Source organism: Lichenostomus cassidix, chromosome 3 (assembly GCF_008360975.1).
Source record: "Lichenostomus cassidix isolate B80296 chromosome 3, HeHo_3.0, whole genome shotgun sequence".
Lineage (NCBI taxonomy): Eukaryota > Metazoa > Chordata > Aves > Passeriformes > Meliphagidae > Lichenostomus > Lichenostomus cassidix.
The window spans coordinates 568,534-591,556 of record NC_139483.1 but is presented as its reverse complement, the minus strand read 5'-3'; the positions used below and the strand labels follow the sequence as shown (position 1 = coordinate 591,556).

At 40.9% G+C, this 23,023-nt stretch overlaps 2 long non-coding RNA genes across 9 annotated transcripts in view; one reads left to right on the top strand and one right to left on the bottom strand.

Moving 5' to 3' along the window:
* Positions 1–23,023, bottom strand: part of LOC146438834 (uncharacterized) — a 110,445-nt gene that overhangs the window by 69,430 nt on the left and 17,992 nt on the right. The window lies entirely within an intron of this gene.
* The window catches only part of LOC146438836 (uncharacterized), a 51,323-nt gene that overhangs the window by 15,820 nt on the left and 12,480 nt on the right, over positions 1–23,023 (top strand). For 4 of the 8 annotated variants that reach the window (XR_014850507.1, XR_014850509.1, XR_014850512.1 and 1 more), the window contains exons 4-8: positions 12,622–12,730; positions 15,807–15,898; positions 16,355–16,428; positions 16,762–16,845; positions 22,585–22,853. This is a non-coding gene — a long non-coding RNA (uncharacterized LOC146438836). The remainder of the gene's footprint in view (positions 1–12,621; positions 12,731–15,806; positions 15,899–16,354; positions 16,429–16,761; positions 16,846–22,584; positions 22,854–23,023) is intronic. The other 4 variants (XR_014850510.1, XR_014850508.1, XR_014850511.1 and 1 more) reach the window with 3 other exon arrangements.

Here is a 23,023-nt window from a genome sequence, read left to right as displayed (position 1 = left end):
CTATCTTAAACCCATTAAGAACACTCCTTCCTATTCCATATTCCAAACAAGAGCAAACTGTACTGATCTGACCCCAGTTGTGAAGCTATAAGTTTAATTTACAAGGTCATTTATAAGGGAGGAGAAGTAGTGTCAAAATACAAGAATCTATGCAAGGAGAAAACAGAAGAGGCATGGATAACATAACCCCTATAAAATGTCTCCACGTGTGATTTGTGTGGAAACAGTTGCTCTGAGATCAGAAGGAAATCTGTTGCTTTTGGCAAAACTGGTAATTCTACAGCTCGGGAGTTACTAGGGCCTCTGTGTGATACTTTCTGAGCTACGGACTTATCTTAAAGACTTCCTGTTTTGGAGCTCTTGGCCCTGCCAAGATGTTTGTCTTAGCATGATTCAATTCTGTTATTAGAATGATATCAAGATTTACAATGAGCTGGTAAAAGATTAAAAGATAGAATGGCAGCAAGCATAAAGATGAACATAGTCTGAATGGAAGATAGAAGAGTCAAGAAGAAAATCTCAGACTGGATGTTGATTTAGCAGTATTTTAGGCACTCTGAGCTTTCTGTAAGTCCATCAGTCCAGCAAGCCTGTCCTCACTGTAACACTTGTCAGCTCTAAAAATCCTTTTCTTCCCCAGCCAGCTCGCTCTTGTAGTGCAATGTGGAGGGGAGATAGAAATAACCAAATTAAATTGATTTGATTTCCAAAATTTGAACAATGCCTTTATAGAAGTAACTAGAGGTTATGGTCTCTAAAGCTCTTCTGTACTAGGTGCTGACATCCCTGCCAAAACCCCATCTACCTCGTACTAAATAGCAACAAAAAGACATGAAGTCAGTTTATCTTAAAGTCACAGATCAATGCACTTAGGGAAAAAATTGTATCAAAGCAGAGTTGGTAAATCCCAAAGACAGGGCAGATAGAAACCCATCTTTCTTGGGCACTGTGAGTGCTCTTAATTTTGGTCAATTTGATGCATCAGGGTATCACCCAGGTGCTACCAAAATGTGTTATCATAAAATAGACCAGGAAAATAACATTAAAAAGCACAGCAGAAACAGGTCTTTTAACAGGTATTTTAACAGCAGGGCTTGAGGTGTTGGGCAATGTTTTCTCCACAGGTTCAGCTTTCTTTCCCTAGTAGTATGGATCTCAAGGAGATGGATTTAGGAGTGGAGCTCTCATCTGAGGTTTAGCTGCACTCTAAAGCAAGCTTGGGAGAGGATGTGGATAGAAAGAAACCCCAAACTACTCAGAACTGCTGCGTTTCTAAGCTTTTCTAGCTATGAATGAAATTAGTGGAGATTTTACTTTTCTCTTCCAAGGGGAAAAGATTTTACCCACGCCTCAAGAGCTGGCAAGTCTGAAAGATGCCTTCAATTTATAAACTTTCGGGAAGGAGAAGGAAGTGGCTGTAAAGTGGCTCTTGTTCAACTGTGTAAACTATCATTGGGGTAAGCTGGGTGATCTGGGCATAATTCAGTATTTCTTCTCTAGCCCTGGAAAGGTGAGGGAGCTTTTGGAAAGTAGAGTCTGACTTAAATGTCAGAACTAAAAAACAAAAAAGTGTGACTGGATAAATGAATGGAACGAGATGATGGATTAGCTCATACATTTGCAGTTACTCACCTGGTCTCCTCCACAGTATAAAGTCACCTTCTTCCTTTCAGTGGCAGGTTTTGTTGTCACTTGTAGTTAATACTGTAATTAAATAAACATAGATTTGGCATGAAGTTTATGCTGGCCTCTCTCACATTCATGAAGTCAGGAAAGAGGCACCTATCTGACCTGGCCCTATGACACGTGGGACCAATTAGTCAAAGGGTTTGCTCTACAGAACAGTTGTTTAGATAGCAATTCACAAGATTTACAGAGGAGATAAATTATACTGGACTCCAAACCACACCATCTCCCTTGCTTGTCTTAAGGTCAAAAGGGGAAAAAAACATTTTTGAATGGATAGAGGACAGGATGGGAGCTGAGCTCTCACTCCCTCTCCCTCACAGAGGTACTTGTATGTATAGCTGGTTTATATATATATACATATATGTATGTATAGGAATTATAACTGCATATTTACATACATAGGAATCAGAGACTGAATCAGCTGCTGAATTTGATGGAAGCATGGGCATTCAGAAAGGTGCTGATTTAATAGCTCTTGAACTCTGTAGAGGCTCTTCAGGAGATGTTGAAGCAGCTTTGGAAAAAAGCACTTCATTTCTGTTTATTTTGGGAGAAGAGAGCTGCAGTGGCAGCAAACATCCTGTAATAGAGTGGATTTTTTTATTGTGTTAAAAAAAAGAAAAATCTCTGTTTTGAGCTGTTATTAATTGTCACTGCAATTGAAAGGTCAAACCTGATGTTCTTGCTCAAGCAAAATGCTTTGGAAAGCCAATGGAGTTTTGCCTGAGAAAATACTGGATAGAAGCATGCACAAATGTCAGCATTGGGACTGGATTTGAACTGGATTCAGGCATTAGTTAAGAGAGTCCCAGAATAAGCCTGAAATGTTGAAAGAGTGCTATCTTTAAAGGGTACATCTATGTAAGAAATACGGGGTAATACCCTCAATTTATAAACTCTCAGGAAGGAGAAGGAAGTGACTGTAATTTATGGCTCTGTTCCCTTGGTCCTAGGGGTGTGAGTTACCAAGGTGTCACTGAGTAAGTCTAATGTCAGTTTAAATGCTGCTCCTAAGAGTGCCAGCTGGTTGTCCCCATCCTGTCCCTCCTGAGCAGGTGATATAAGGGTGACTTTCAATCCAGGCCTGGTCAGAATGTCTTGGCATCCATTTTTTCATCAATGTGCATGAATCAGCAAGAATATTTACAATTTAACAACTATCTGTGGTGGAGCAACCAGGAAGGTGCTGGAAGAAGTGGGATTTCAGCTGCATAGTCAGGTCTGCTGCTTGTCTCTTTCCAACCAGAACTTACAGTGACACCCCAGAGCTTATCTGTCCTGCTCTTTGATCTCCTCTCCTGTAGCAATGACTGTGTAACGTTCACAGGATCTTTTTTGTGGCTTTTCAAGCACTGACTGAAACATTGCTTATTTCCGTGTCAAGTTCCTAATTTGACCCTTGCAGATCTAGTCAGAGTAACCAATCATGGGACAGAAATAGTAATGACTAATTTTTGTGAACAACTTACACAATGCAGCATCCTAAATTAAATAATGAAATGTCAACAGCAAACTTCTCGTAAGTTATTTCCAGAGGGAAATGGAAAAGAAGTTCACAAGTCCTTTCAAATAAATCTGAAAATATCTCAAGCTACTTACAAACAGAAGAGAAGAGATGGAGATATCCAAAGAAATTTATCATACTGCTCAACTCTATTCCTGTCCAAAAGGTTGGGAAAATGAACAGCCTCTTCTTGCTTTTGCAATTTAATTTCCAAATAGGATGAGATACAAAGTATTAGGTAGAGTATGGGTATTCCTGCATTGAGTGATGTCTCCTGAAAGTGGGATCAAATGTTTGCAGGTCTCATGTCACTCTGATATTGATGAATGAGACCTTTTTACTGGTATTTCATCTGCTCTGTTATAGTATGGTGGATAGAGCTGAAGATACTGAGGGGTTCTTAACTCTTGAAATAGTAGTAATGGTAGTATTAAAGGCTGGAAAGTCTGAACCAGATCTCAGCTCTCCTTGTGGTAAAGCTTGACACAGTCTCTGCATAGAGACTATTTCCATACCCTATTTAAAGGGAAAAATAAACTAGAGTAAATAAATAATACTCCTTTGCATCAGAAGGTGAAAAAAAATCAGGCTTTTCACGTTGAGAAGTGCCTTGTTCATTTGTGTACAATTTTGTCACAGTGAAAGATTGTGACTAGGGAGTTTGCTCTGCTCTGACAGATGAAGGTGTAACAGAAGCCAACAAACAGAAGAAGGAGGATCCGTTCAAACCAGGAGTAGGACTGCATCTTGAACAATGAGCTTATTTAACCAGGTTGGAAAAAATTATCCAGGAACATTGTGGATCTCCATCACTGGAAGTCTTTAAATCAAGAGTGGATGTCTTTCTGATGACCATGATTGTTGCTACAGCAGGAGTTATAGGCTTTGAAATTCCATGGCTTGTGTCATACAGGAAGCCAGGGTAGATGATTGCTTTCAGTCCCCAGTGGCCTTCCAGTCCCTGCAAAGCGTTCAGCTGGACTGCTCCTTGCAGCATGTCTGGAAGAGGAAAAGTAACATTTCTCATAGCTGGACAATAGATGACAAGTGGTTTCCACTGCAGTTACAGATCAGTTTTTTTTTTAATTTTCCAGGCAATGCAGTAATTTTTCAGGGAATAAGGAAACTGCCAAAGGACCTTTTGGTTATTTAAAATTTCGTAACAGCAGCCTTTCCACTCCTCCCCCTTGTCCTTCCCTGCAAAATCAGTGTAGAGGCAAAAATGCATAGAAGTGGGGTACTGGTCCAAATATGGAAACAGTGGCCAGAATAACTGTGTTTGCATTGGGCATCCTTTAAATGACATTAATTAAATTGAATGAACTTCTCTGAGTACTCAGAAAGGAGTTTTGAAAGAAAACAGTTTTCAGCAATTTTAAAAGAAATCTATGTATTTGCAAATGGCATGTGTTGACCGAGGCTGGCCATAATGTTCATGAATTACCACTGACACGTGAGGAACAAGATCTACACAGTTACTTGCAAACTTCATGGCCAGAATCAGTTTATTCCTATAGCACTCCTAATCTGGTATATCAGGTAATGGTAAATACTACGTATGCAAAAGAGAAGAAACAAACAGGCTTAGTGGTGTTCTGCTGCAAATAGACCAGCATTGTGTACACGCTTGCAGCAGCCCAGAGCCAATTAATTAAACCACAGAATATCTGCAAATATTTATCTGATGGCTGGGGTTTGAAAAAGCTGTAATATAAATAGCTTAGTACATAAAATAGATTTGCTTTACATTTCAGCAGATGCATTGGAGAGAGTGAATGATAGGAAAAGAAAAAGAAAGAGGAAAAAGCTAAAATGAAAACAAATAGATTATGTTTCCAAAATCCTACCAAGTATGTGATGCACTGAAATCATCAGACTCTTAACTGCTTGTAAATCTGCCTAGACTAGGGTTGTGAAATTGTTTCTAGCGTGACAGCAGAAGCCCTTCTAATGCTACCATTGTGGCACTGTGTCAGCTTAGTAAGAGGCAGGAAGAATGGCATAAAAGTCAAGTGGGCAATCTGAGAAGGAGGAAGTTTAGCAGTACAAAATTTTCTGTCCAAGTAGAGGAAGTATCCTGATGTAATTGTATTTATAACCTGTGAACTTCTGAAATCCTAGGGAGAGTACATCTGAGGACAGTGCTGTGGCTTTACATAGTCCAGCTAGAAGCTATTTAGTTTTTGAGGAAGAGCATCAAGAATTCTTGCTTAGCTGCTTAACAGAGTGTGTCAGAGCTCTGCTGTCCTTTGTGGAAGTGGTACCTTCCCAGCACGACAGTTCTGCATCCAGTCTGGCCAACCTCAAATATCCCCCCGAGTCGTATCTTATACTTTCATAAATCTTGAACTTGGTTTCAAATGAAAAAGCTTCAAATAAATGTCTTTCAGTCATTTTTATTTCCTGTCTGGTTTGGGAGTTTGGTGTTCATAGGGAATAAGGTTTTTGTGGTCTTTCTTTCTTCTATTGGACATTTGGCATTCCTCATGCATCAGCCTGAGGCATGGTAGCATCAAGGAGGACCTTGGAAGAGGAACAAGGCAGAAGAAGATTGCCATCGTGGAGGAGTTCTGGAGGTTGTAAGAGTTGCAGAGACAGATGGTGGGTTTTAGGATTTTAGGTAGGGCTTTTTAAGGCACTGAATGAAAAAGTGGGAGACTGCAGAACTTCAGCTGAGCATTTCTGCTGACATCCTCAACTGGGAAAGTGTTAACAATGTTGACACAGACTGTCAACTTCTGGTTTCAGATTTACTCCTCCAGAATGAGAGACAGGAATTCACCTCCCTCAGACATTGTTTCAAGCTGTCTACAGGCTAGAGAAGATAACAGTGCATCAGTTTACATTTTTATGGGTTTGCTTGTAATTACAGGAGAGGAAAACTGAGGTTTTGAGTGTTGATTTCAGAGGGAGCAGAAATGCAGAGGCACTTCTGAAAATCTTGTCTGCAGTTTATTTTGAAAATGGAACTGTAAGTTTTTAATCTCGGTTCTGTGAAAAATGTCAAAGATGAAAAAAGTATTGTCCTGCATGGGTGCAGAAATAGATGTGACAGTTCTGCCTATTCATTCTGAAGAAAACCAGCACAGCCTTATACAAATGAAATTGCTCAAAAGTATGTGAAGACCTGAGAAATTAAACTAAGAGAGGTTAAAACTGGCTTGTGAACACCAAACTCAAAAGAACTTCTTACTTAACTTTGTGAATTGTAACAATTCAGTTTCTTCAAGCTACTCAAACAAATTGAGCTTTGTCTTGCAGGCCAATGGAAATATATTATACAGTGCTACTGCAAAGTAAAATGGCTCCAATAACTTTATGGGAAGGGGGAAGATTCCCAGGCTTTCTGTTCCCAATCCAGTTTAATTTCAAGCCTCATGCTCAGTTTCACTTTCAGAGTGCCCTAAGAGAAAATGTAATTTAGGCTAGAGCTGCATTCACAAGTTAATGGCACTGACTGTAATCCTTCAAAATGATGGATACTGGAATTTTCCCCCCTTTACAGGAGGAATTGCATTTCTCAATGTCACATAACGGAAAGAAACAAACATGCAGAAACAGCAACTGGCCCTCAAATCTTTGAAGATACATGTGTGTTTCCAAAGCTGAAGTAATTTTCCTGCCAGAAATCATTGTGATGGAAAGTTAGAACTCCCATATCTGTGCCCTTTGTACTGTGCTGACCTGGTTAAAGACACCATTCTATGTAGTAGAGAAAAACTGAGGACTGGGGGGGAAGCAGAGAGAGCATCAAGCAGACAAGGGTTTGTCTCTTGAGGTAAAGGAAAAGCTTAGACACAAAGCCCAGCTTCTATTGTCTGTCTGTTGTATTTTGCATGTTGTGAGTTCTCAGCAAATGTTTAAACAGGAGTATTTATTTGTTTGGGCTGCTTTTGCAGTGTTGTATCTGCTTTTGCCTTCTTTTGCATGGGCTGATTTACTGCTGTTGCTTTGGTACATATTCACACCTGTGCTAGTCACATGATGAGGTCTTAGCTAAAAGGTGATATCCTCAGAATTTTCTTCAAGGGCCTTTGAGGGTAACAAATGGACAGTTTTGCCTGAAAGAGATGGGTGGAACAATGAGACAGAGCCATTCTGATCTTTTCCATCAGTAGTACTAGTACACTAGTAGCAGGAGAGGAGGCCCAAGAGGAATCTTCCTTTCACAATCAATACAGGGAAGATTATTTCACTTAGACTAATAGAACCACGGTCGCAGACTCTGCATCCATGCAAAACTATCCATGTCCTGTGCAGCACCTACATGGAAGAGGTAAGTCTGTCACTTTGAGACTGTTAGATGGGCACAGTCTTTACACTTAAGCTCAGCACCGTCAAACACAGCAAAGGTCAGAAACACCTCAAAACATTGAAAGCAACAGCTGGTAGAACAACAGCATAACAAAAAGCAGGTGGAAGCAGCTGTGTGTGCTGCTAATGGATCTACTCAGTGTCTTTTTCTAAGGAGGAGTACATCACACTCATGGATAAATTATAAGGGTTTAGTCATTCAGACAGTCAGCACTCAACCCTGAGGGGACTAACTGTGGACTGGATATATATATACTCAGAATAGCATACTATACTCAGAAGTAGCTGCTAGTCTTCACCAAGTGATTTCTCTTCCAGATGACAGTTATCCATTCAGTTTTACTGAGATCAGTACACACAGAGATGTTTTATGTCACTATAGGGTGCCTTATGGCCAAAGACAGAATTGAAACCTCTGTGCTTACACTGCAGCTTTGTCAGAGTGAAATATAAGGTATTACAATGATGATGTGGTGGGGGCAGCATCCCCAAGAATCTGGACAGGAATATTGAGTGGAATAATATTAGTAGCTTCTCATGCCCTGTTATTGCTGATGTATCTAGTCTGAGGCATATCTCATTATCCTAAGTTATTGCAGTGTTGGCTGAGGTCTGGTGGTGTTCCATGGGTTTCCCTTACATGTGACTGCCATGATGTGGAGGGACAGAGGGGGTGATATAATCAGGGGATTTTCTTGAGCAGTAGGGAGCATGTGGTCTTGGTAGATATCTGTGTTCTCTGCTCTTCTTCATTGTCCACCTCCAGAAAAACTCCCTTACCAGTAGGTTTTTTTTCCTTTAAACAGGCAAGGAAAAATACCAGGGAAAAAAACCACAATGAAAGGAAGGCTGCCTCTTTGGTGTTTTGGGTAGCATTTTTGTGCAAAGATTTTTAACACTTATTTTTGCAAAGAGATACCTTAAAACACTGGCAATTGACAAACAAGCTGGAGTAGGGAACTGGGTTATATCAAGAGTGTTTGGTGATGCATTGACATTTGGTGTCATGGCTCCATTAATCAAAAATATTTTGGAGGAAATTCTTCCTGGTTCATTCATGCACAAATAATTTACACTGGGAGCAGTGGGTCTAAACCTCTTTGGCTGACTGAATGGAGGAGCATGATGAACAGCTAGGCTGGCTCCTGAGTGACCAGACACTCACTGCTTTACCAGGGTTCTCCCTTTTTTCCAGGTATGTAGTTTGTCTGTTGTGCCTGGAGGGAGCTCACAGTAGATATTCGTGAATGATAAAATAAAAGGGGGCTGAGGGCCCAGAGAGTCAACGGAGGATCTTAGGTGAAAGAGAGCTCAGTTGTTAACCTTCCTGTGCCTGATATGTGGTTTGTCAATTAGGCAGCAGAAGCTGAGTTGGTTGTATATTGACCTACAAGCATTAAACAACCGGCTGGGAGCCATATCCTGTAAAGTCTGTACTGTCCTTTTGATTTGAAAAGCAGCGCCACAGTTGTGGTTCCACTTAGGGTTTTTGAAACACAGGCTTTAGTTTAAAAAAAAAAAAAAAGAGAGAGAGAGAGAGAAAGAAAAGTATCTTTCACCAGGTGCACTTTGACTATTTATTTGGAAAAAATAAAAAGCGGTTTGCACAGAAATATCTGTAGTGTTCCAAGGGTTATTAACATGCATAGCCATGCCTGGCTTGACTGTGCAGTGTGCTCCTAGACAGAATGACAAAGCTGGAAAAATGAAGTCAAGGAAATATGAGCTGATTTATTTTTTATGTGTTACAAGCTAAACCTTGATCCAGTGCATCTGTGGAGCAAAAGAATATTTATTCAGTTCCACCATCGAAAACACTGAGAAACACATGAGGTGAGTGTGAATTGTCTCAGCCGAACTCATGTATTCTCCAGACATAATTAAACACTGGCCCAATTTTTAATGTGGGCTACTTAATTTGATGTCAGAAATTCCACATTTTGAGGTTCAGTTTGACCTTTAGTTACATAAAAGAAGCATTTAAGAGTCTCCAGTGTGTGTCAGTGTCTGAATGCTGATGCCTTATTTGAAAACTGTGCTCCTTTAAAATTATGCATTCCAGGAGGAGAAAGCCCTGATCCTGCAAACAGTTTGGAGCAGGCTTCAGCTTGCTGCCACTAACACCAGCTTGCTGGAATCCACTCATTTTAGGGAATGGCATGCTAGTAAATACAAGCAGATGTGAAAGCAGTTGCAGGGTTCAGGTCCAAATTAGCATGAGATTTTTCTCCCATCTAAATACTTATAAATTTGAGAATATACTTGAATTTCAAGGTAGAAGTCTAGAAGTGAAAGCTCAGATAACCATCTTTCTCAAATGCCTGAGGATTTGTGGAGAAAACACCAAATCAGTTACAGTGAGACTTTCAGTAAGTGGTAGAGCCTGTTAAAGCTGGTGTGACCAGGTAAAAAATGGGACTTTTTTTACAAGGTAATTTTGATCCAGCCAGCCCAGAGGAGATGTATACTACTGAAACCTGGCAAGATCACCTGGACTTCCATCCACCTAGGAAAGAAGCAGAGGATGTAGGCAGGTATTCTTCATTATAGCTATTGGAGATATTGGTAATGCCTAGTGAAGTGTCCTGAAGGAACACTTCTGCAATGAGGAAGTCCTAAAGCACATGGAGCTGCTTGCTCAGTGAAGTTTTACCTATGCCCCAAGACCTGGAGAGACTCTTGCAGCTCATGCTGCTCAAGCTTGACTCCTGCCAGTCCCTGGCACAGCAGGGTTAAAGACATGGGAAGCAGGTAATCCACATGCTGCCAGCGCTGCTCCAGTGTAGGCTCCTGTATGAGGGGCCTCTCAGGTAACACAGTATCCCAAAGGTGTCTCAAAGATCCCTTTGCACACAGGCTGTGCTTCCCTTTCTGTGGTTAAAAAATAGTCTTATTACAACGCCCGGAAATTAACTCATCAAGGGAGATGTTTTGCTGGCTAGGTATTAAATGCTGGGAGCTGCTTACAGGGTTTAGGAATGAAGTGAGAATCTCCAGAATTAGCTTGGATTTGTATGTGCAGGTCCCTGTTTGCTATGATGTTATGCTGAAACATCCAAACTGATGTTCTTGTTCCCATACTGATTTGTTTGGTCAACTAAATTACTGTAGAAAATGTAGTTTTAAGGGTAAAAATATCGTCAATCGCTCACAGAAGCGTGTTCCTCAGTTGCCAGCTACTACTTGGCAGGAACAAGCAGGCAAAGTCATTAGTGTGGTACTTTCTGGAGAAGGATAACTCCATAGAAGCACTGCATAGAAACTGCAAAATCCGGGGAATGCCAGACTACCAATGTAGAGTCTTTGTGTTTGCTGAGCCACAGAGGATGTTAAAAATCTGCAGGTAATTTCTTTGCTTTAAACAAATGTTCTTTTTGCATATAGCTTGCAATTCACACAGGGCATGAAAAGTGGGCTGTCAATCAGCACTGTGTTTCTCTATTGAATTACATCCATATTACTCATTAGTGCAACTGTGTATATGTAAAACAATTTGCACAATTTGAACTGGCTGGTCTAAGTATATAGAATACTCAAGAAAACAGAGAATTCCCCAGGGGATTTGTTTTTAATTCTTTTTCTCATTGTGTCTGTTTAAAAAAAAGTTCCACAGATAGAGAAATGGAAGTTCTTTCCAGGCACAAAAAAATATTGCATAAATAATAATACATGGATTGGATAAATGTAGTATTCTTATCATAACCCATGGAATACATGGGGGAACAATCTACAGTCTTGGTATTTCTAGTGGTTCTTAAATGACAAGATGATCTCTGCAACATTATGACCAAGGCTTCAAAAGTAAAGACAGTTAGAAAATATTTTTTAAGCAAAAATAACTTAGGCTTCATATTTCCAAGTTTTTCTTTGTAATTCTGTGGACTAAAGGAACTGCGAGCTCTGTGGAGCTAAAAGGAACAAGGAAATCCTCAAGATTCCCTTTTTTTGGGTTTTTTCCTTTTTTTTGGAAAATGCCCACCCAGTATCAGAGTAAGTAGCAAAACCCATGAGTGTGACAATCCTCTTGTCACACCAAATTTCCTGCACTTATGTTTTTTAAACAGATGATGGCCCTGGTGAGAGGGTGAGACTGTGTACAAATGTTTGTGGTTCAGAGCCCAGTTTTCCAAAGAGAAGTCCAGAACACACAATACGTCACCTATTTGTGCTCCAGCTCCATGAGGCGATGAAGACTGAATTATCCAGCCTTTCCAGATCAGCTCTCCCATGGGGCTTTAGAGCTGAGTTTTGGTCTCCACAACGCACAAAAATGTTTCCCCACATGAATTAAAATATTACTTCTTGGCTGTACAGCATGCTACGGGCTTTGTCCACTGGTGTTACACTTTTATACTTTTTTAACCATTCCCAAACTAATGTGGGGAGATGGGCTTGCCAGCATTGTATTAGTCTGCCTTTGGCAGAGAAAGTGTTTGCATTTCTTGTTATTACTGCTAAGCAGATTATTCACCGTTTATGTGAAGAAAATTTATCATGTCTTGCAAGGTTGTAGTATACCTAACAGGAGACAGAGGGGATTTTGCTAAGTGGGGCTCCTCTACCTCCAACTGGGACCAGTTTTATGGCTGACTTGGGGAGCAGCAAAAGTCAAACCCAATGTGGATGCTTTTATTTGATGTTATAATTTGATGTATTTGATGTTTAGAGCCCAAGTGAATACCTGGGCATGGTAAAAAGAAGGATTGTTTCTGTCTTTAGTAGCATTGGAATGTATCCAGTGAATAGTACAAACAAAGGCTTTACTAAAATTAGCACTGACACTGGTATGTAGCTCTTCCTTTGTGCCTTTCTCCTAGAACTTACTTCTAGATTGTGAAGGGAAAACTTCCCCGTTGAAAATGAATGCCATCATGATGGTACATAGATTCTGTATGCTGCCAGTTAGCAGGGAATCAGCCAGTGTCAGACATCCCAATGGGAATGTTTATTCTGCCCCTTGGGCATCCATATTGGGGCATCTCTTGCCTCCCTTGCCACTCATGCTCCCCTGGCCCTGCTCTGTGGACATACCTGACACATAGGCCAGGTACTGGCTCCTGGACATGGAGCAAGTCCAACAAAGGTAAACTGGAGCACTCTTTCTCCCATGTCAGATTGCTGTACACAGACCTAGAAGGAGCACAGAGTGTGACTGTTGCATACAGAAATGAAGAAGCTGTCTATAGGGAGCTCAGGATTTTATTACAGTTTCTACATATGCAGGTATGGTGCAGTTCCATTGATTATTACTGCATTTTTATCATTTACAACTCTTTCTAGTTCTTTGGTTGTAAAAGGTCCTTGGCCAGGTGGCTCTCAGCCAGGTGGCTTTCAGCTCTCAAGTGATACTTACATGAGAGACAAGCTGTGGTCATAATTTTCAGATGCATTGTGGTCACATTTTCAGTCAGGAATTAGGGCAAGACTATTCTTTCCCCTTCTCTAGTTGGAAATGTTGGACAGAGGCATCTCTCTGGTGTCATTTCATGTCTGTTAATTTTGGTGTGGACAATGGCCAGTGTCAATCATGCTGCTGTGTCAGTCGAGCAGAAAGACCAGACAAGGAGGGGAATTGATGGCTATGCTCAGACTCCAGGCAGAATATACAGTGCAAATAAATGGAGAAGGCAGGCTACTTGAAGCCACTGAGTGTGCCCTTTGTACAGCACATTGTGATTTTTGGCTTTTGAAGGCAAGGAGGCAAAATAGAGCGAAGGAGAGATTTTTCACTAGCCAGCTCCAAGCTGGCTTTTGCCAAGACAGTAACTTTAAGTGCAAACGAAAACCCAATCATATACAACGACATGTTGAACGTCAAGGGATGGAAATGTTGTAAGAGTCAGAGTCCATCTTTGCTTTCTTGGTGTGTTCTTTTCCATGCTCTCTTGAAGAGGAAAATGGAATTTAAAATGGGGAAAAGAAAGAGCTGGCAGTACTGATAAAGCAAAACACTCATGGACACTACCTGACAATAATATGCATTTAGCTGCCAACAGAGGGAATTATAAATAAACATGGATCTCTTACCAAGTGCTGCTGGCTAGCTTATTTTTGGTTTAGGATTTTTTTCCCTTCCTTCAGTGTTTTTGCTAATTATAAGCTGCAACACAAAGACTATTTAATTCTGTTCAAAGGATGTGTAGTTTTCTGGGTGGTGGGAGTAAAGTAGCCAGGCACACTACAGAGGGGAAGTGTCCTAAAGCAAAGGTTTTAAAGCATTTTCCGTCCATCTGAGCAAGCACCTTGTGCTGTTGTGACTTTACATAGAGCTTTACCACTGAGCTCAGCTTTAGGGTGTTCTCTGCACATACAGTTGTATTTTCCGTGACATAACTCCGTAGTTCAGCAAGGTGGATCCAGTTATGCCAGGATAAATTCCAATATAATTTGTTTTCTGATATACCTTTATTGATTTTTAAAACCTAAATGCACAATGCTGTTTTAAAAAGCTAGTGACCCTTCAAGCAAAGCTGTGGAGTTGACCTCTGTAGTGTTAAGTCCAGTGTGATCCTGGTCGCCTTGCCCGGAATGGGCTTTCGGGGCTTTGGCTGGTCTCTGGGACCTCGCCGGGGCCCGGGCTTTCGGCCCTCCCCGCTGTTCTCCTCTGCTCCAGAGGCAGCACCTATCGACCTCAGGGTCTCAGGGTCGCCCGATGGGCGGTGGGACCCCGCGGCAGAGGCCGGTGTCCGCCGGACAGGAACGCGGTGGAGTCGCTGGTTGCCCCCCGAGACAAAGAGAGTTCCAGGCGGGTGGGAGTCTCCAGAGCACGGTTTATTGTAGGAGAGGCAGGCGGGGGTGTGCTGGAAGGCTCCCGGGTGGGGCAGACCACAGAGATGCCGGGTGCGAAGCACGACGGGTCTCGGGTTGTGGCCACACCACACCAGGAACAAAGGGGGCACAAGGTTTTAAGGGAAGCAACGGGGTCTCCGGGGGCGGGATAGCAGGGGCGGAGCCAACGGGGCTCCGGAACAATGTGAGGGACAAGCGGGGGAGCAAATGAACAGTAACCGGGGAGGGGACTACAAAAAACCAATGAAGGGAGCGCAGCAACAGAACCTTCGAGCAAGGGGAGGCAACAAGGGAGGGGACAAGGCGGGGAAGCATAACTTTAACCCAATAAACTTAGAGCAAACTTTCCAGGGGAGGGAGAGGGCGGTTCACAGCTCAGCCTCCTCCGAGTCCCAGGAGATGGCATCTTCGGCGGCCTCCTCGTGGATTGCATTGACCGCCAGCCCTGGGGACTCGGGATCTGCAGCATTGGGCTGCCACACCTCTACAGACCTCTATGAATGTCTTCGTTGAATATTTTTGTTTAATATCTTTGTTCCCTATTGTTCTACACTGTGGTCACCTCTATCTGCTTCCAGGGAAGAAACCTAGAGGGGTTTACTGGTGTAAATGGGGTGGGGGGGGTGGGTGTATCAACCTTTCTGTCAGCCTCTTTGGGAATTTCAAGTATTTGTCAAAGCAGAAAATGAGGCAGAAAGTGGGGACACTGCTGAGTTTTCAGCAGATGTTTGAGCTATATGGAGCCATAGGCAAAGGCAGGTGGACTGCTTTCTCATCTCTTACAAAATTTTCAGGAGTGAGGTTGACACTTGTTGCCTCTGGGAACCTGAACTGGTCCTTTTTCTCTGTACCTCTACCTGGGACACCAGCTGGAAGTCTTCCTGAAAGAATTGCCTGAAGTAAATCAGTCTTAATTCCCTTGGCTCATTCCATTGCAGCCACTTGAGCCGCTGGGGAGACAACTTTAAACACGTTACATGGGTACAGACTTCTTGTAAGATGGTGAGAGACAAGGCTCAGAATCTTTCAGCTCTTTTTTGACCTGGAAACACCTCTGAAGATGGAAATGCACAGACAAACTCTTATTCTATCAAGGTTTAAAAAAATGAAATCAATTTTTGACTCTTTAGAGCATGCACAGAGTTTATCTGTTGGAAGGAATCGAGACAAAGTTCTCAATCTGATTATTTTAATCCCTGTTTGATTTGGGGAGGTGGTGGGGAGGTGGCTGCAAAGGAGCAATGCAGCTTCTCCAGTGAAGATGTGTCCTTTGGCATTGCCTTAGGAGTCCCATTAGCTCCTCAAATTAAAAGGTTCTGGTGTGTTACTACAACAGCTGTTTTTATTAAACTCACTCCTTTAGGATACAACAAACAGGCCTTTAATCTAATGTGTTGATCGGTGACAAATCAGCAAGTTCATTGAAGGTGTTACCAGCTGAGGAAATGTGTGTTTGCTGCTGCTGCTGCTTAGTCAAAACAAATTAAGTGGGTTTTTTTTGTTGCCTTAGAAATATTCTCCAAACTGTGAAGAGGGTCCTGTCCCAGACTCATTTTGTGTCTCACCTGCCATTATAGGTGAAGAAAAGATCATAGTTCACAGGTAGGAATTGTTACAGTTTATCCGTAACTGTGCCACTTTCAGTTGGATTTGAGGGAACATGAACCTGGAATTAGGCATTTCTTTTTTTCACTCTCCTTCCCCCCCCCCCCCCTTTTTTAATGTAAAAAGGCTTTAAAAAAAATCTAAATTATTTTTTCAAATAGCAGCCAAATTATGATAGTGTTTTCTTATTTCTTCTGCTACTGTGAAGATTTCAATTTCTTTTTCTTTGCATGCTGGACATGAAGCTCAAACAAATATTCTACTTAGAGTAACTATGGCTCATGTAAGAACCGAAGTCTTGCTGGTCTTTGGGATTCAGGTTTGGGAGGAAAAACTGGTGACACTAATCACAGCCTTGGCATTTCAAACTGAGAACTGTGGTCTTTTAGGGTCATGTCTACTCAAATGATCATCAACTGGCATGTCAACAGCAGTGTTCTTTGTATTTTCCAGGCTGATTCTACCTTTGATGGTCTGTTTTTCTCTACCTGCCCAGGAAAAGACAGCCCTGCATCACTTCAGATTTGGTAAGTTTTCTTTGGGGTAGGAAAGCCCAAGAGCCTTAAGCTGAAAATTCAAACCTAACATGAATCTTTACCAAACCAAACAAATCCATAGACCCATCTGTATCCTGGTGCCTCTGAAGAATACAAAAACTTGGAATATCCTAGGGACAGCAATCCAGTGAGCCTGTTTTATATGAAGGACCAGCTTTGTGGTGTCTTGGTGCCTTTGCAGTCTCCACAGATCTGCTTAAAGATAATGCTGGTGTTAAAAAAACCCCAACAAAACAAGCAGATATGGATTTACTGCCTCGCAGTACAGTGTTTATTCTGCTTTTTTTTTGGTCAACACAAAAGGCCTCAAAACAGCAGTCCTGGAAATTGGTGTTTCTTTCCTTGAAGCAGCAGCTGGGTGGTTTAACTTCTGATCGCTGTATAAAGGTGAGTGTTCACAAAAATTAACTACTGTGCTTGCGCTTCATACACTGCACTTATTTATACAACTTCTAGTTTCCCTTCATATTTAGGAGTAGTTTCCATACGAAATATTTAATAATTTGAGCTGCTGGAAAACTGAAAATTCAACTACAAAGTTAAAAGACTAAAAGAAGACTGGTGTGTTGTTAGTGTTATGTCAGCAATATAGAAAGCTAGAATCACTTTTATAGTTGAGAACTACACTTTGCATGGTTACAAAGACTGCTGGTGGTCAAAGAAATGGAACAGTACTTTTGGGAACCACTACAGAATTCCAGAGGTGGAGTAGTGGTGCTTTTTTTCAGATTTTAAGTAGAATTGTTCTCTTGCTATTTCACTGCTAAACCTCTCCCTGGCCTCTCCAAACTGTGTACCTAATAGAATTTAAATATTGAAGGTTTAAAACCTCAGCAATCATGAAAAATGTGAAGTGCTAGATACGTTTTTCGCCATATACATGTTTGTATTTAAAATACTAAATACAGGGGCTTTGGGGACCTGATTTGTTATCCTAGTGATGGGTATAGCAGACCAGTTTCTGAGGGTCAAGTATGATGGCTATACTTGATACTTGTATGATCTTACAGTCACCATATTCCACAGCATTAACACATAATGGAACAAGCAATTCCTGTGTGTACAGACTCTGTATGTTACACGGAAACATCGTCTTGCCAAAATGGAATCATCTAAGGAATTAGAAGGGATCTAAAGTAGGGGAATGTGTTCCAAAAACATCTACTGAAGTTCTTCTCACATCAGTTGTCATGACAATAGGTGGCACCCTCATGCCAATAAATATCATGTTTGACTGAACTAGGCTTCCTTGCATTTACATACTGCAGTTCCTTAAACCAAAACTATTGGAATTGAAAGCAGAATATTCACTAGGGAAAGGGGAGACATGCTTGAAAAACAAAAATGTAAACTCCATTCTGACTGTTGATTTTAATATAAAACTAAACTACCAGTTTAGCATAAAACTAAACTACCGTTCTGTTGAAACATTTAAGAATTTTGAGTGTGGGCCTGTATTGAGCAATGCACACAAACTGTGTCACCCTGTGCTTTATAGCTGAGGATTTTGACCCCTTTGAGATTACTTCAGCAGAAACAAGATGTGTCGTGTTTTATTTGCTGTGTTACACAAACCCTTGAGTGCATGGGATATCCAGGCAATCTGAAGCTCACACCTGCACAAAGTCAGAAAGGGAATGTTAAAAGAAAGGACTTCTCTCAGCAGAGTTTTTGTCACTTTTACTTCGAATGTGAGTCAAAACCTGGAAAAAAATATTAACCAGACTTTGTCAGGCCACAGGCATTTTGGCTTGTGGTTTGCATAAACGTCCAGGTTGTTTCTTACTGTATCCTGAATGGACCTTATTCCCTGCTTCTCTGCTGAGATAGAGAGGAGGTCAGGAAGAGACAGAAAAGAGAACATTAAAAAAGCCTAAATGCATTGTAGAACAATGAAAGGTCACCATATATTAGGAAGCGAGAAAGACACCTGCTTTTGTTGATTTGGTAAATATAACAGGGTATGAGAAGTTTCGCTAAACATAAATTTTATGTTTATGTTTATAAATATGCATGTTTTCATTTTCATGAAAATGCAGTTTACAGAGGACATAAATTGTCTTAGGCCTACAGATGGCCCATAAAGTTTGCAAAGCCTTGGCCATAAGCTGGAATTGGATCAGAAAAAGCTTCAGGATTCATTGAACTTTGCTAGTCTTGGCAGTGTCTCTGTTACACTTTTGCTGGGATTTTGCTTCATCCTTACATTGCAAAGTAACATCTTAGGATGGTAAAGCCAAACCACAGGGGAAAAAGGATTGATGGAGTGAATGAGGTTCCATTCTAATTTGAGTCTTACTTAACACAGCTGTTCTCTTAGCTAAAATTTTGCTGAAGTAGCTATGATGTTGTAGGGAAAATTAAAATTTCCAGTGTTTCAGGAAATGTTTTTTATTTGGACCTCTCTTCATTTCCCTTTCATCATCTTCTGCTGATTTTTGCGAAGGTTTTTTGCAAAGCAGTGTAATCCCTGGACAAATTATATTCCTTGGGATGAATGCTGTCTCCAGGCTTTGATGCCAAAATGGAATTATTGGTTTCTGCTTAACATTTTCTCCTCAGCAGGTCTGGTTTTAGGCAGGTGATTACAGATCCAAAGGGTCCAAGAGACTACTGCAAGTCAGTTAAATCTGTTATGTTGCACTTAAAGGATATTAAATGAAGGTGCTTTACCAAACACTTTCATCTGTTCATCTTGCACTGACAAATACCCTGTTTCCACTGTTAGGTGTTTCTATTCCTTGAACTTCACAGGTGGGAAAGCTCATTCAGTTCCCCGTGATGCAGCTTATATCTTGAAAAATCAAAACAAGTTGGACCTTTTTTTGTCCCACATGTAAGTCTTAGGTTGTGACGGTGACCTGCAGTCCTTCAGAGCAGCAGGATCATTCTTTGTAGGTTCTCTGGGAATGAGGAGGAGTATTGTGGTTGATCATGTGCTTTCTCTATCCTGAAGTGGAAACATATTGTGCAAAAATGTTATCAAGATGCCACCAGCCTTCCCTTCCTATGAGCAACAGGCTTCCAAAGGGAAGCAGTAGCTGCTGGGGATCATGTTTAATTCTTAGAGGGTAGGGGGAACACTATCTAGTTCCTATTTCTGGTCTCCACTAGGGTAAATGCCAAGTTGTAGGGAGAAATTTCTGTGCTGCCTTAATGTCTCTCAATGTGAACTCCTGACAAAATACCCCTGGGCAGCAATATTATTGGGAAACTCATCTGATGGAATGCAGGAATGAGGCAGTCCCAGGTTCAATACACCAGAGAGAAACAAAGGTGTTTCTTTGTTTACGTTTCTATAGTTCTCTTGTCACTGGTAGTAGCCTAAAGGGTAGAAAACCCTCATCTAGTCAATTTTGTCGTTTAAATAGAATTTTTCTATAATTTCTCCACTTTATCTTTTGCAAACATCTAAGTGCATCATCAATTGCAGATGCTATTAATACATCCTATTATTTGCACTTCATCTTAACTTGGCGTGAATTAATGAATGATTTCATGATTGCTCAGTACTGAGGTGTTCCTTGCCAGAGGGATGGCAAATCTGTACTCAAAGATGTCTTTTAGCATGGTGCAACTTCCTATAACATTCAGCAGAGTATCCAAAGGATAACAGAGATTCTTTGTGCACTCTTTCTCTATTTGCACTTATGGGAGAGAATTTGGGATGTCTAGAGCATACTGCACCCTGCCATTGGTGCTGGCACTATCCTCTGCCATTTCCATGGTTTACTTTCAAGATGTATTATTGAAATTTTTCACAATGTGTCACTTGTTTTGCTTTTCATCTCTGAATATAGAAGACATTAATTTCTACTGGTAACTACAAGAAGATAGTTCAAACACAGTCCAAAATTTAGGAGTTACAACTATTTACAGAAGTAAATACCACTATATATCAAGCACTTGAAGAACCCTTCTTCATAAGAAAGAAAGGGCCTATTTACTGCTCATCTGTACATACACAAAGTATTGAGTATTCTGCCTTGCTGGTCATCGGGTCAAATTTTGTGTTATAGACCCCAAACAGATTATGTGGTTTGCAAGGAACTGCAAAACTAAATGAAGCACATTCAAATTATATTTTCCATCTAATTCCATTTTCCAAGTCCATGTATTAAACATGAATATAATAGCCCAGGTTTCAAAGCCAACAATGTTCTCCTTAGAAATCAGCATCTTTGTTTCTAAAGGAGTTCCCAGAATTATGCTGTACTCATGGCACACTGAGGGGGTGTGGGTAGTGGGACTCTGGCCTTTGTGGAGTACTATGAGAGCTCAGGAAATTTAGAGCAATGTGAAGGTTAGAGGTAATGTGCAGGTTTGCAAACTTCATTTCAAATTTCTCAAGCTGAGTTTCTCAGTTGGGGACTCAGATTTAAATTACATACTTCAAGGATGTAAATACTTTTCTAGAAATAGTACTTGATGTCTCTGTGATGCAGCTCACTATTTTCTGTTTGTGGGCTGTTCCCATGTGTTAATCTTGAGACACTCCAAGTCCTTCCATGCATCCAACATTTCCACAGGACCTGTGGGGCAAAACAGTAGAGCTGACCACTAAAATGTGCTATCTGATTGGACATGGGAAAACAAATAAGGTTTTGGTCAAAGTGGTTACCAAAGACCAAAGTGACATGCTAGCTTTTCTGGAAGTCTTGTGAGTACTAGGGAGCTTTGGGCTTAGCTGGAAACCTTGGATGTCATTACTGAGCCACTGTGCTTTACTTAAGAGCCTTCCTTCAGTGTAAGGTTGAAAGGTGAAGGAAAGAAATCCCAGACCTGCACACGGTGCTGCAGAATACACATATTTCTCCTGCACGCATCTCTGGAGGAGTCCCCCACTGAGCTGACACTAGCCCTGACAGCCAGATGTGCAACTTGGATCAGACAAAAACCAAAATAGACTGTGGTTTACAACTGCTTGCAACAATAAACAGAGCATATCAAAGGATCCTCCAGAAGACACTTTCTCTGTAGAAACCTAGATGGTTTTATTATTCTAGTCTCCAGCTTTAAAGCATTTTTGTCATTTTTGTAGGAGAAGAATTAAATAGTTGCAGATTCCAACCAGGGACAATTGTCAGGGACTGGACTGGGCTTACTGGTCAACCACATCCATCCCAGTGAGACTGTGCATAGTCAGCAAAAGTTTCCTTAAGGATGATGCTACTTGCCAAAATCTGCTTTCTTCAGTTTGTGATGCATTTTTATAGGGACATAACTTACATAAAGCTCTTCATTACAGATACCATTTTATGTAGCCCCTGTTGGGCTGTGGAATATTCAGTCTTTCACTTAACAGCTAGTGAGTTCTTGCTGTTAAACAGAATGAAACATGAGGATCCATCCCCTCCAAGCAGATCTTAATTGCTTTTTCTAGGTAAATGCAAACATCACAAATTGGCATGACAAAATGTCGTAAGTCTTTGAAAAAAGTTCCAATATGAAAGCATATAAAATATATGGGGTGTAAGTTGGAAGTGTTGCCCTGCAGAAAGTTAATTCAGCTTTGCAAACTGATCTGGAAGAACTGACCTGGGAAGGGGAAAGTGAGAAAAGCAGCTGTAATACAAAAATAAGTAAAGCTTCTGTTTCAACCTACTTTTATCCTGAATCTATTTAAAATCTTTAGCATTCTTTTAGCCTCCAGATTTCTATAAAGTTGAAAGATGCCTTGTTCTCCAAGGCTAGTATCACCTTACTAGGAAAGCCATGAAAGAGCACTCATAATGTCTTCTATTATACAGCTCTATCTCGACTTAATGTTGACATGAAATTCTCTGCTAAAGTTCTGGCAATAAAATTAGAGACACTTATTCCCTAAATTGTTTCAGCTGATCAAGCAAAATTTGGAATTCTCTCTATGTCCTGAAACTTCAGCAAGTTAATAGTTTGTGTTATACTGACTCAGTCAAAATCTTGTCACTTTCCTGGAATCTTTGTGGGCTGAAATAGTTGGGTATTTTTACTTTTGCAGACTTGTGCATTCTCCTGTGGAATTAAATGTGAGAAAATTTTAGTTGTATTTTATTACTTCAGAAAGAACAGACAAAATAATTGTTCTTGGATTAGTTTCTTCTATTCTGGCCCTTCCCTTTTTACCTTGGTGTATTATTTCTGCAGGGTTCTGGCTTTCCTGGCTCAAGCTAGGAATAATAATCAGGCAAAAAACCACGTATGTGATAATTTCACCCATCCATGCTTGATTTCAAATGGCCATCCAGAATGTCATAATTTCCTTGCTTCTCAGAGGTCACAATTTAGGAAGCCAGTTGTTAAGGGAGGACATCAGAAATGGAATTCCTGCAAAGAGACTTGTGAGTTCACTGAGTTACAGGAGAATGAAGGGGAAAGCCAAATGACAGTCCTTGTCACAGCAGCCTTTGTCTCAGGTGAGTGTTACTCCAGATGGCAAAGTGGAACTTGTTCTTCTTTAACACTGAAGATGAAACTCCCTAAGAAGGTGAGATGCAGAAAAAAAATGGCAAAAGGAATCAAAGCAGATCTGCCTGTCACAGTTGGTGGCTATAAAATTCTGTGTGTGAACAATTGTGATCTCTTG